This window comes from Triticum aestivum, chromosome 1B (genome assembly GCF_018294505.1).
Source record: "Triticum aestivum cultivar Chinese Spring chromosome 1B, IWGSC CS RefSeq v2.1, whole genome shotgun sequence".
Classification (NCBI taxonomy): Eukaryota; Viridiplantae; Streptophyta; class Magnoliopsida; order Poales; family Poaceae; genus Triticum; species Triticum aestivum.
In genome coordinates this window covers 277793366-277802584 of record NC_057795.1, presented here as the reverse complement: position 1 = coordinate 277802584, position 9219 = coordinate 277793366, and the positions used below count along the sequence as shown (strand labels likewise).

General features: G+C 39.7%; 1 long non-coding RNA gene across 2 annotated transcripts; it reads right to left on the bottom strand.

Annotated features, from left to right (window-relative positions):
- Nucleotides 1-891: 891 nt before the first annotated feature.
- LOC123119491 (uncharacterized) lies at nucleotides 892-5693 on the bottom strand. 2 transcript variants are annotated; one of them, XR_006458712.1, is made up of 8 exons: nucleotides 5550-5693; nucleotides 5241-5320; nucleotides 5045-5110; nucleotides 4805-4905; nucleotides 3076-4461; nucleotides 2835-2978; nucleotides 2132-2361; nucleotides 892-2040 (listed from the first exon to the last, which is right to left on the bottom strand). It is a non-coding gene; the product is annotated as an uncharacterized lncRNA (long non-coding RNA). The 2 variants fall into 2 exon arrangements; XR_006458711.1 differs by having other exon boundaries at nucleotides 2132-2978.
- Nucleotides 5694-9219: the final 3526 nt, after the last annotated feature.

The following is a 9219-nucleotide window of genomic DNA, read 5'->3' as shown; positions in this document are numbered from 1 at the left end:
GCCTTCTTAAGGCAAACTTGTTTAACTTATGTCTATACTCAGATATTGTTGCTTCCGCTGACTCGTCTATGATCGAGCACTTGTATTCGAGCCCTCGAGGCCCCTGGCTTGTATTATGATGCTTGTATGACTTATTTTATTTGTAGAGTTGTGTTGTGATATCTTCCCGTGAGTCCCTGATCTTGATCGTACACATTTGCGTGCATGATTAGTGTACGATTGAATCGGGGGCGTCACAGAGTTATCTTTGCAAGTCTCTTCGAATTATCAGTTTGGTTTGGCCTACTAGATTGATCTTTCTTGCCATGGGAGAATTGCTTAACTTTGGGTCCAATCTTGCGGTGTCGTTACCCAGTGACAGAAAGGGCCGCAAGGCACGTATTGTATTGTTGCCATCGAGGATAACAAGATGGGGTTTATATCATACTAGATCATTGATGGCGCGTGTTGCTGCGCCCGTCTATTATACAATAAAATGGTAGGATTTTTCATAAATATATGGCCACGTGAAACATATTGAATTTGCATAACAATAACAATACATTAGTTGGTAATCTAAAGAAATATGTCCTCCATAACATTTTTGCAAGCCATATATACTCAATAGAAGCAAGGTTCACATATATGAATTGGTTTGGCATAACAACATACACAATGATTTAGATAGTAAATACAACAAATCATTACAGCCAAGACAGATAATAAGCCATAGGTGCATAAATGAAATCTTCACATGGCTCTACCAAAGGGCCACCATGTTCGGAAACAACAAAGAATTAGATGATCCTTATGCACTGGCCATTTCCTGTGAAGGGCATCACATTAATGGGACAAGAATGCTAACAAGGATTGTAATTAGTTAGAATATCCAATAAAGATATACTCCCTCCTTCCCAAAATATAAAGCGCGGTTGACTTTTCTTAGTTTTTTCGCAGAACTTTCACTATGATTTTCACTTATAGTATGTGTACCAAGTTAGTATAAAGATATATAAAATAAGATTATTTTTCACAACAAATATGATGATATCATTTATGCATGCCAGATCCATATAATATTGTATATATTAGTGGTCAAAGTTATGCATTAAAGACTAAGCAAAGTCAAGCACGCCTTATATTTTGGAAGGAGTATTATACTACCATACAAGAAGTTGTGGAGACCTGTGATAATCATATGTTTCTTTTTGTTTACTTGTTTTATTAAAGAGCAACCAGAGTGAATTCAATACGCCATTTAGGAGCTGCTCAAGCTAGATATCATTACTTGGTTATGCTTTAGTACTGAAACAAATTTCAGAAAAGAGTTGACCAAAATTTATTGCATGAGTACCTATGTACATAAAAGGCAGAACTTGAATCCTCTTTTACAACATAACAGTAGTTCAACTGGTAGCAAGCAAGTTTTCTGCTATACACTATTCAATAAGTTTGAGCAATAACAATCTATGCTTGACTGGCACGCTTGTTTCTTGTGTTGCTTTTTTTTCTTCTGGCATAGAGCTATCCGAAGTTTGAATATCACTACCACTCTAGTGAAAACCAAAAATAATGTCCTAAGTTTAAACTTGGCTAGAGCTATTATAAATTTTTTTATCTCTAGGAATTACATACCAAGGGTAAGAAGTTACAAAGAAACAGGCATTTACAGAAATCGGTAGCAAACATTGCTTTCTGCTCAATTTTTTGGCATACCTTGGAACTCTAATAAGCAACATAAGTATTTATTTATGAGGACCAGGAAAACCAAATGGAATAGACCGTTGTGTTCTCGAGGCCAGCTTATAAGGTTCAATCATGTCAAATTTGATATAATTTATCATCTTTGTGTACTATGATCTGTTTTTAGGTATAACTAGGACAATGCCCGTGCGTTGCCACGGGGCAATAAAGACAAAGACACTGATCAATATTGTGTGCCATCTCCTTCTTAGTATATCATCATCGCTCTTGTTTTTTGTTTTTGTTCTAAAGTTGTAGAGAAAAACAAAACTTACATGTGTTGATAACCCCTCAAATGTTCTTGTCCTTGCAATTTGCCTATATTAGAACGCACCAATTATCGAATTAGAAGAACTGCGCAACTAATGAGCCATGGCAAATTGATTTGGAGAACAGGGATCAGGCCGACCTTAACGGAACATGGACCAAGCTGTAGTGTTCTACCTTTCCTGTGGTCCTCCTTGGTTGGTAGTGATGGTCCTCCCCAAGTCCTTAGTCACTTTGTATCAACAGGTGCATTTTTGTTCTCTTTTCTGAATTTACAGGCTAAATAAACATTTGCAGGCTGTTTCTATTTGCAACAACAGTTCCTATTGCCTAATGAAAGCTAGAACAATCATATTGAAGGTCAAACTGAGCCTGCAAATAATAATATGAAATTACTATTTTTGACATAGAAAGGGTTGGATCTGATAGTAGCATACCCATTTTTTTACTGGAAGAACATATCGGGTATGGCCACCAAAAAGAATATCAAAATAGCTAGCATTTAGTTTAAACATGACAAATGTTGTGACTTCTAAGCTGCTACAACTTCCTTCTATTTGGTGTCTTGGGTATGAGTAAGAAAAATGTTCGGTCTGAAAAGACATAAGGTAAATGAGAATAAAAAATTATACATATAATGAAATAAGACTGGAGAAGAAATATGTCCTTTAATCGTATGCACAGAGGCATACAGCCATTTCACTAAACGTGTACTGATCTGTTCTTCCAAATTGTCTACAATGAATTCACTACTCATCTGAATGACTTTCTTTCTTTGTCTCTGCAGAGAGAATTCATAACTCATAAATTGGATGTTCGACACCAGCAACGAAAGAGTGGCTCACCATTCTTCAGCGATTCCTCCCTCATATGGATATCATGCAGCGATGTAGCAGACATAGTAAGACCCACCTAATCAACTGTCAGATCTGGACGCTGCTTCAGATATATTCCCTTAACGACAGCCCCATGGGCTTGCCATTTGAGTGCTGTGTCAAGTATCAAAAGTTCAAAACTATCAGATTCGTACAAACAAAAAAGGATTTCCTGCAAAAAACAGGATAGATAGAACATGAAGAAACTTACACGCATGATCTTGAGAGGATGTTGGCAGATAGCATCTTCCCTATTGCTGCCGCCGCAGCCGACCGGCTCAGTCGCCGAAAGCCGTAACCATGCCTCCCACTTTGGCATCCTCCATTCTGCAATGATGATGCGAGGTGGGGCTAACAAGATGTAGGTTTTTTTTGGGGGAAACTCGGATTGGGGAACCGCAACGATCAGGACCATCGTGTCATTAGGGATGAGGGGAAGACGGTGGTGGCGCTGCGAGGACGAATTGATGTAAGATGCTAGGGGAGGACGAACTGAGTGGGAAGGAGATGATCAGGGCGTGGCCAGCGGCCGGATCGACAGCGTCTGGGCCTAACGAGACGACCCGGTGGCGACGGCCATGGGAGGCCAGGAGGTCTCACCCACACTATCCTCGAAGCCGGACAAGACTTGCCTGCTCCCTTCCCGTGCTCCAATCCGTGCTCGAAGACGAATCCCTAGGACGCCCTGGATCCCTCGAAGCCATGGGCCAAGTTCCTCCGGACGACAACGTCCAATCCCTAGGACGCCCGCGTCCGTGACCTCGGAAGGTTGCCAATCTCCCCTGCTGCTTGTGAGATGGAAAGGAGAGGTGATGGGTTGCGCTCATCACGGTGTCGGCGACTCTCGCGGCAGCCAAATCAGCAGGAGATAGAATCAACCCGTGAATTCAGGAGATGAGTGAGGGGGGAATTGATCAAAGGTTCTAAGAGGAAACAAACTAACGTGGGACAGGAAGGCGTCCAGGGGTGCGGGAGCCGGGAGGGCGAACGAAACGCAACGAGGGTCGGACGAAAGAACGACGTAATAGGGGAAACGGAACCTTATGTTTCTTTTAGGTAGTAGAGATTTATCATCTTTGTGTAGTACTACTGCTACTGATAACTGAAAAAGGACCACATGATTTAGAGAAAGATAATCTATAGGATGTGCAAAATAAATTTTGGGTGCTGACATATATAATATATTGCAACAAAATTTAAGATGCTCATAGACTCAAAAAACGCTCTTATATTATGGGATGTGGAGAGTAATGTATTACTGAAAAACTGAACTCGTGCATGTATAGAAATTGATTTGCTTTCAGGCACTTAATCAGAAAATCTTTAGAAGAGGGAAAGAAAAATGTAGGGAAGAAAGCAAATGGTTAGTACTAAATGTTTCCAGCCTAGGGACTCCAGAACCATGTATTTATGCTAGAACCAAGTTGGTGCCCCATTGGTACATTAGCATTCATCTGAAACTCAATTGATGGTATACATAGAAGTCGTTTGGTTTATAATATGGAAGAAATTATTGAATTAGAAATTAGAACTACATAAAGTAATCAATTACACGTCCAAGGTTTCGCCCTTCCCTAGAATAGCATGTCCACGTTTCCTGCACATTTGATTATATTGTTGTAAGCCATCTGTTGCATACATCAACAAATAGCGACATCGCATTAATAATACGCATACATAGAAAATAATACGCCCTAAATACATAATATCAAAGCATGGCATCGAAACTAATTAGCTGGCTTACAACAATTGCAGATTTTCAGGTGAAGAATACTAAGCTAGTATAAGAAAATCAACCTTGTGAGAAAGATTTACCAACACCTCAACATTATTTTCCTTCATAAACATTTCCTTTACTTCATAGCACAACGTTTTGATTATACACACATGGTCAAGTCTAAAACAAACAAAAGAATTTGTTGGACTTAAACCATACACACCTGCAGACCGGCCACGGTGGTTCCGTACTCTGCTTGTAGAGGAGGATGCAGAGCTCCAACCTGATATTTTGTCGATTCAGAGCTTCTCGACCATATATAATCTGGAGCAGACAGTCAATTAGCCAAACAAGAGCATGAACTCATCAATGTCGTACATAAAACCGGCCATCTCTTCCAGTAAACTAATACTGCTGCAAATTTTTAGTAAAACATGGCATGGTTTGGTTTATATATATGCACCTTGGATGTTCTTCACGAAGTCGAGGCCAATGCTGGAGGCCACCGGGTAGAGGGTGTCATCCAGGTCTGAAAGAAAAAAGAACACACAAAGACATAGCATGTATTAGACATACAGTGCCGCACAAAAATGGTGTGGTACATTAACCTGAGAGGGAGATTTCTCGGCAGCAGCAGAGCAGAGGGCATACAGACGTACCGAAGAACGGGGGATTGTATGGTTGGGGCAGCCGTCCTCACCGTACTTGGTGCCCTCGTGGCCCATTTCGACCGACCGATCTGCAATGGAACCAATACGGCAATACCCAATCAATCAGCGTATCAATCCATTCAATCCACGCCTGGGGACACAGTCCAGATCATTAACTGAATCGAATATGTGGCATCGCATTGTGGACCCCAGCACAAGCGGTGGGGCCTGGGAGAACGGAGGCGTCGCCGGCGAAGGAAACGAAACGGCCGGGAGAGGAGGGGGGATTGAAGTGGAGAAAACTCGGCACGCACTTACCAGATTTGCCTCGTGGAGGAGGGAAAATGGCGAACAGATCGGAGAGGTCGGAGGCAGAGAGGCGCGTCGGCGGCGGTGCCTGGGGAGGGAAAGTGGAGAGGCGGCATTTGGAGCGGAAGTAGTCGAGCAGGGGAAATGGGCCAGATAACCAAACGCCGGCCCAGTTAACCACAATGGGCCAAAAAAGCTACGGGGATAGCTGCCCTTTAGGACAGCCAGCCCATCTCGCGAAAAAATTGCGCTGCAGGAAGATCTAACGGCCAGGAACATTCAGTACATGAAATCGAACGGTCAAAAACTTTGAAGGCGTGAGAGAGCAGGAAAAGTGCTCAGTTATAATGTATCTAAATTGCTTGAGTTTATCCCTCTACATCACGTCATCTTGCTTAATGCGTTACTCTGTTCATATGAACTTAATACTCTAAATGCAGGCAGGAGTCGATCGATGTGTGGAGTAATAGTAGTAGATGCAGGCAGGAGTCGGTCTACTTGTTGCGGACGTGATGCCTATATACATGATCATGCCTAGATAATCTCATAATTATTCGCTTTTCTATCAATTGCTCGACAGTAATTTGTTCACCCACCGTAATACTTATGCTATCTTGAGAGAAGCCACTAGTGAACCTATGGCCCCCGGATCTATCTTTTATCATATTTGCTTCCAATCTACTTTTATTTGCATCTTTACTTTTTGCGTCTATATTATAAAATACCAAAAATATATTTATCTTATCTTACTATCTTATTAGATCTCACTTTTGCAAGTGGCCGTGAAGGGATTGACAACCCCTTTATTGCATTGGTTACGAGTTCTCAGTTTGTTTGTGTAGGTGCGTGGGACTTTTGAGGAGCCTCCTACTGGATGATACCTTGGTTCTCAAAAACTGAGGGAAATACTTACGCTACTCTGCTGCATCACCCTCTCCTCTTCGAGGAAAACCAACGCAAACTCAAGACGTAGCAAGAAGGATTTTTGGCGCCGTTGCCGAGGAGGTCTTCGCTCAAGTCAAGACATACCAAGTACCCATCACAAACCCATCTCCCTCGCATTTACATTATTTGACATTTGCCTCTTGTTTTCCTCTCCCCCACTTCACCCTTGCCGTTTTATTCGCCCTCTCTTTCCCAATCTCCTCCTCTCTTTTTTGCTTGCCTTTTTTTTGTTTGCTTGTGTGTTGGATTACTTGTTGCCATGGCGCAAGATAATACCAAATTGTGTGATTTCTCGAATACCAATAATAATAATTTCATTAGTACTCCAATTGCTCCTCTTAATGATGTTGAGTCTTGTGAAATCAATACTGCTTTGCTGAATCTTGTTATGAAAGACCAATTCACCGGCCTTCCTAGTGAAGATGCTGCTACTCATCTAAACAACTTTGTTGATTTGTGTGATATGCAAAAGAAGAAAGATACAAATAATGATATTGTTAAATTGAAGTTATTTTCGTTTTCACTTACAGATCGTGCTAAAGTTTGGTTTTCGTCTTTGCCTAAAAATAGTATTGCTTCTTGGAACAAGTGCAAAGATGCTTTTATCTCTAAGTATTTTCCTCCCGCTAAGATTATTACTCTTAGGAACGATAGTATGAATTTTAAACAACTTGATCATGAGCATGTTGTCCAATCTTGGGAAAGAATGAAATTGATGCTTCGCAATTGCCCTACTCATGGTTTGAATTTATGGATGATCATACAAATTTTTTATGCCGGTTTGAACTTTGCTTCTAGAAATCTCTTAGATTCGGCCGCGGGAGGCACGTTTATGGAAATCACATTAGGAGATGCTACAAAACTTCTTGATAATATTATGGCTAATTATTCTCAATGGCACACCAAAAGATCTTCTAGTAAAAAAGTGCATGCTATAGAAGAAATTAATGTTTTGAGTGGAAAGATGGATGAACTTATGAAATTGTTTGCTACTAAAAGTACTCCTCTTGATCCCAATGATATGCCTTTGTCTTCCTTGATTGAGAATAATAATGAATCTATGGATGTGAATTTTTTTGGTAGGAATAGTTTTGGAAACAATGCTTATAGAGGAAACTTTAATGCTAGATCGTTCCCTAGTAATTCCTCTAATAATTATGGAAATTCCTACAATAATTCTTATGGTAATTTTGATAAGATGCCCTCTGATTTTGAGAATAGTATGAAAGAATTTATGATTTCTCAAAAAAAATGCTTTGCTTGAAGAAAAATTGCTCAAAGTTGATGATTTGGCTAAGAACATTGATAGACTTTCGCTTGATGTTGATTCTCTTAAACTTAGATCTTTTCCTCCTAAGCATGATATCAATGAGTCTCTCAAAGCCATGAGAATTTCCATTGACAAGTGTAAGGAAAGAACCGCTAGATTGCGTGCTAAAAAAGATAGCTTTATAAAAGCGTGTTCTTCTAGTTTCCATGAAAATAATGATGAGGATCTTAAATTTATTGATGCGTCTCCTATTAGATCTATGTTTTGCAATATGAATCTTGATAATTATGGTACTGATGATGACTCAACTTTACCTAGAAGGCGTCCCAAGAATTCAGAGTTTTTAGATCTTGATCCTAAATTTGGTAAAAGTGGGATTGGAGAGGTCACAACTTTAAATAGCATTGAACCCACTATCTCGGATTTCAAGGATTTTGATTATGATAATTGTTCTTTAGAAGGTTGTATTTTCTTGTTGCAATCCGTTGTGAATTCTCCTCATGCTTATAGTCAAAATAAAGCTTTTACCAAACATATCGTTGATGCCTTGATGCAATCTTATGATGAAAAACTCAATTTGGAAGTTTCTATACCTAGAAAACTTAATGATGAGTGGGCACCTACTATAAAGATTAGAATTAAAGATCATGAGTGTTTTGCTTTGTGTGATTTGGGTGCTAGTGTTTCCACGATTCCGAAAACTTTATGTGATATCCTAGGTTTCCATGATCTTGAGGATTGCTCTTTAAATTTGCACCTTGCGGATTCCACCATTAAAAAGCCAATGGGAAGGATCAATGATGTTCTCATTGTTGCAGATAGAAATTTGGTGCTCGTGGATTTTATCGTTCTTGATATAGATTGCAATCTTTCTTGCCCTATTATTCTCGGTAGACCTTTCCTTAGAACGATTGGCGCGATTATTGATATGAAGGAAGGGAATATTAGATTCCAATTTCCATTAAAGGAAGGCATGGAGCACATTCCAAGAAATAAAGTCAAATTACCGTATGAATCTATCATGCTACCTACTTATGAATTTAGTGCCAAAGATGACACTCGTTAGATTTATCTTCGCTTTTATGCCTAGCTAGGGGCGTTAAACGATAGCGCTAGTTGGGAGGCAACCTAGTTTTCTTTGTGTTTTTTGTTTTTGCTCCTGTTTAGTAATAAATATTGCTTCTACCTTCTATTTAGATGTGTTTTTATCTTTTAATTAGTGTTTGTGCCAAGTAGAACCTATAGGATAACCTATGATGTTAGTTGATTTGATTCTGCTGAAAAACAGAAACTTTGAGCGCACAAATATTTTTTTTTAAATCACAGGAACGTGCTTTTGCGTTGATTCTTTTTGCTGCTGATAAATAAACAAATTGTCCAGGACTTCCTATTTTTGTAGGAGTTTTAGAGTTCCATAAGTTTGTGTTAGTTACAGATTGCTACAGACTGTTCTGTTTTTTACAG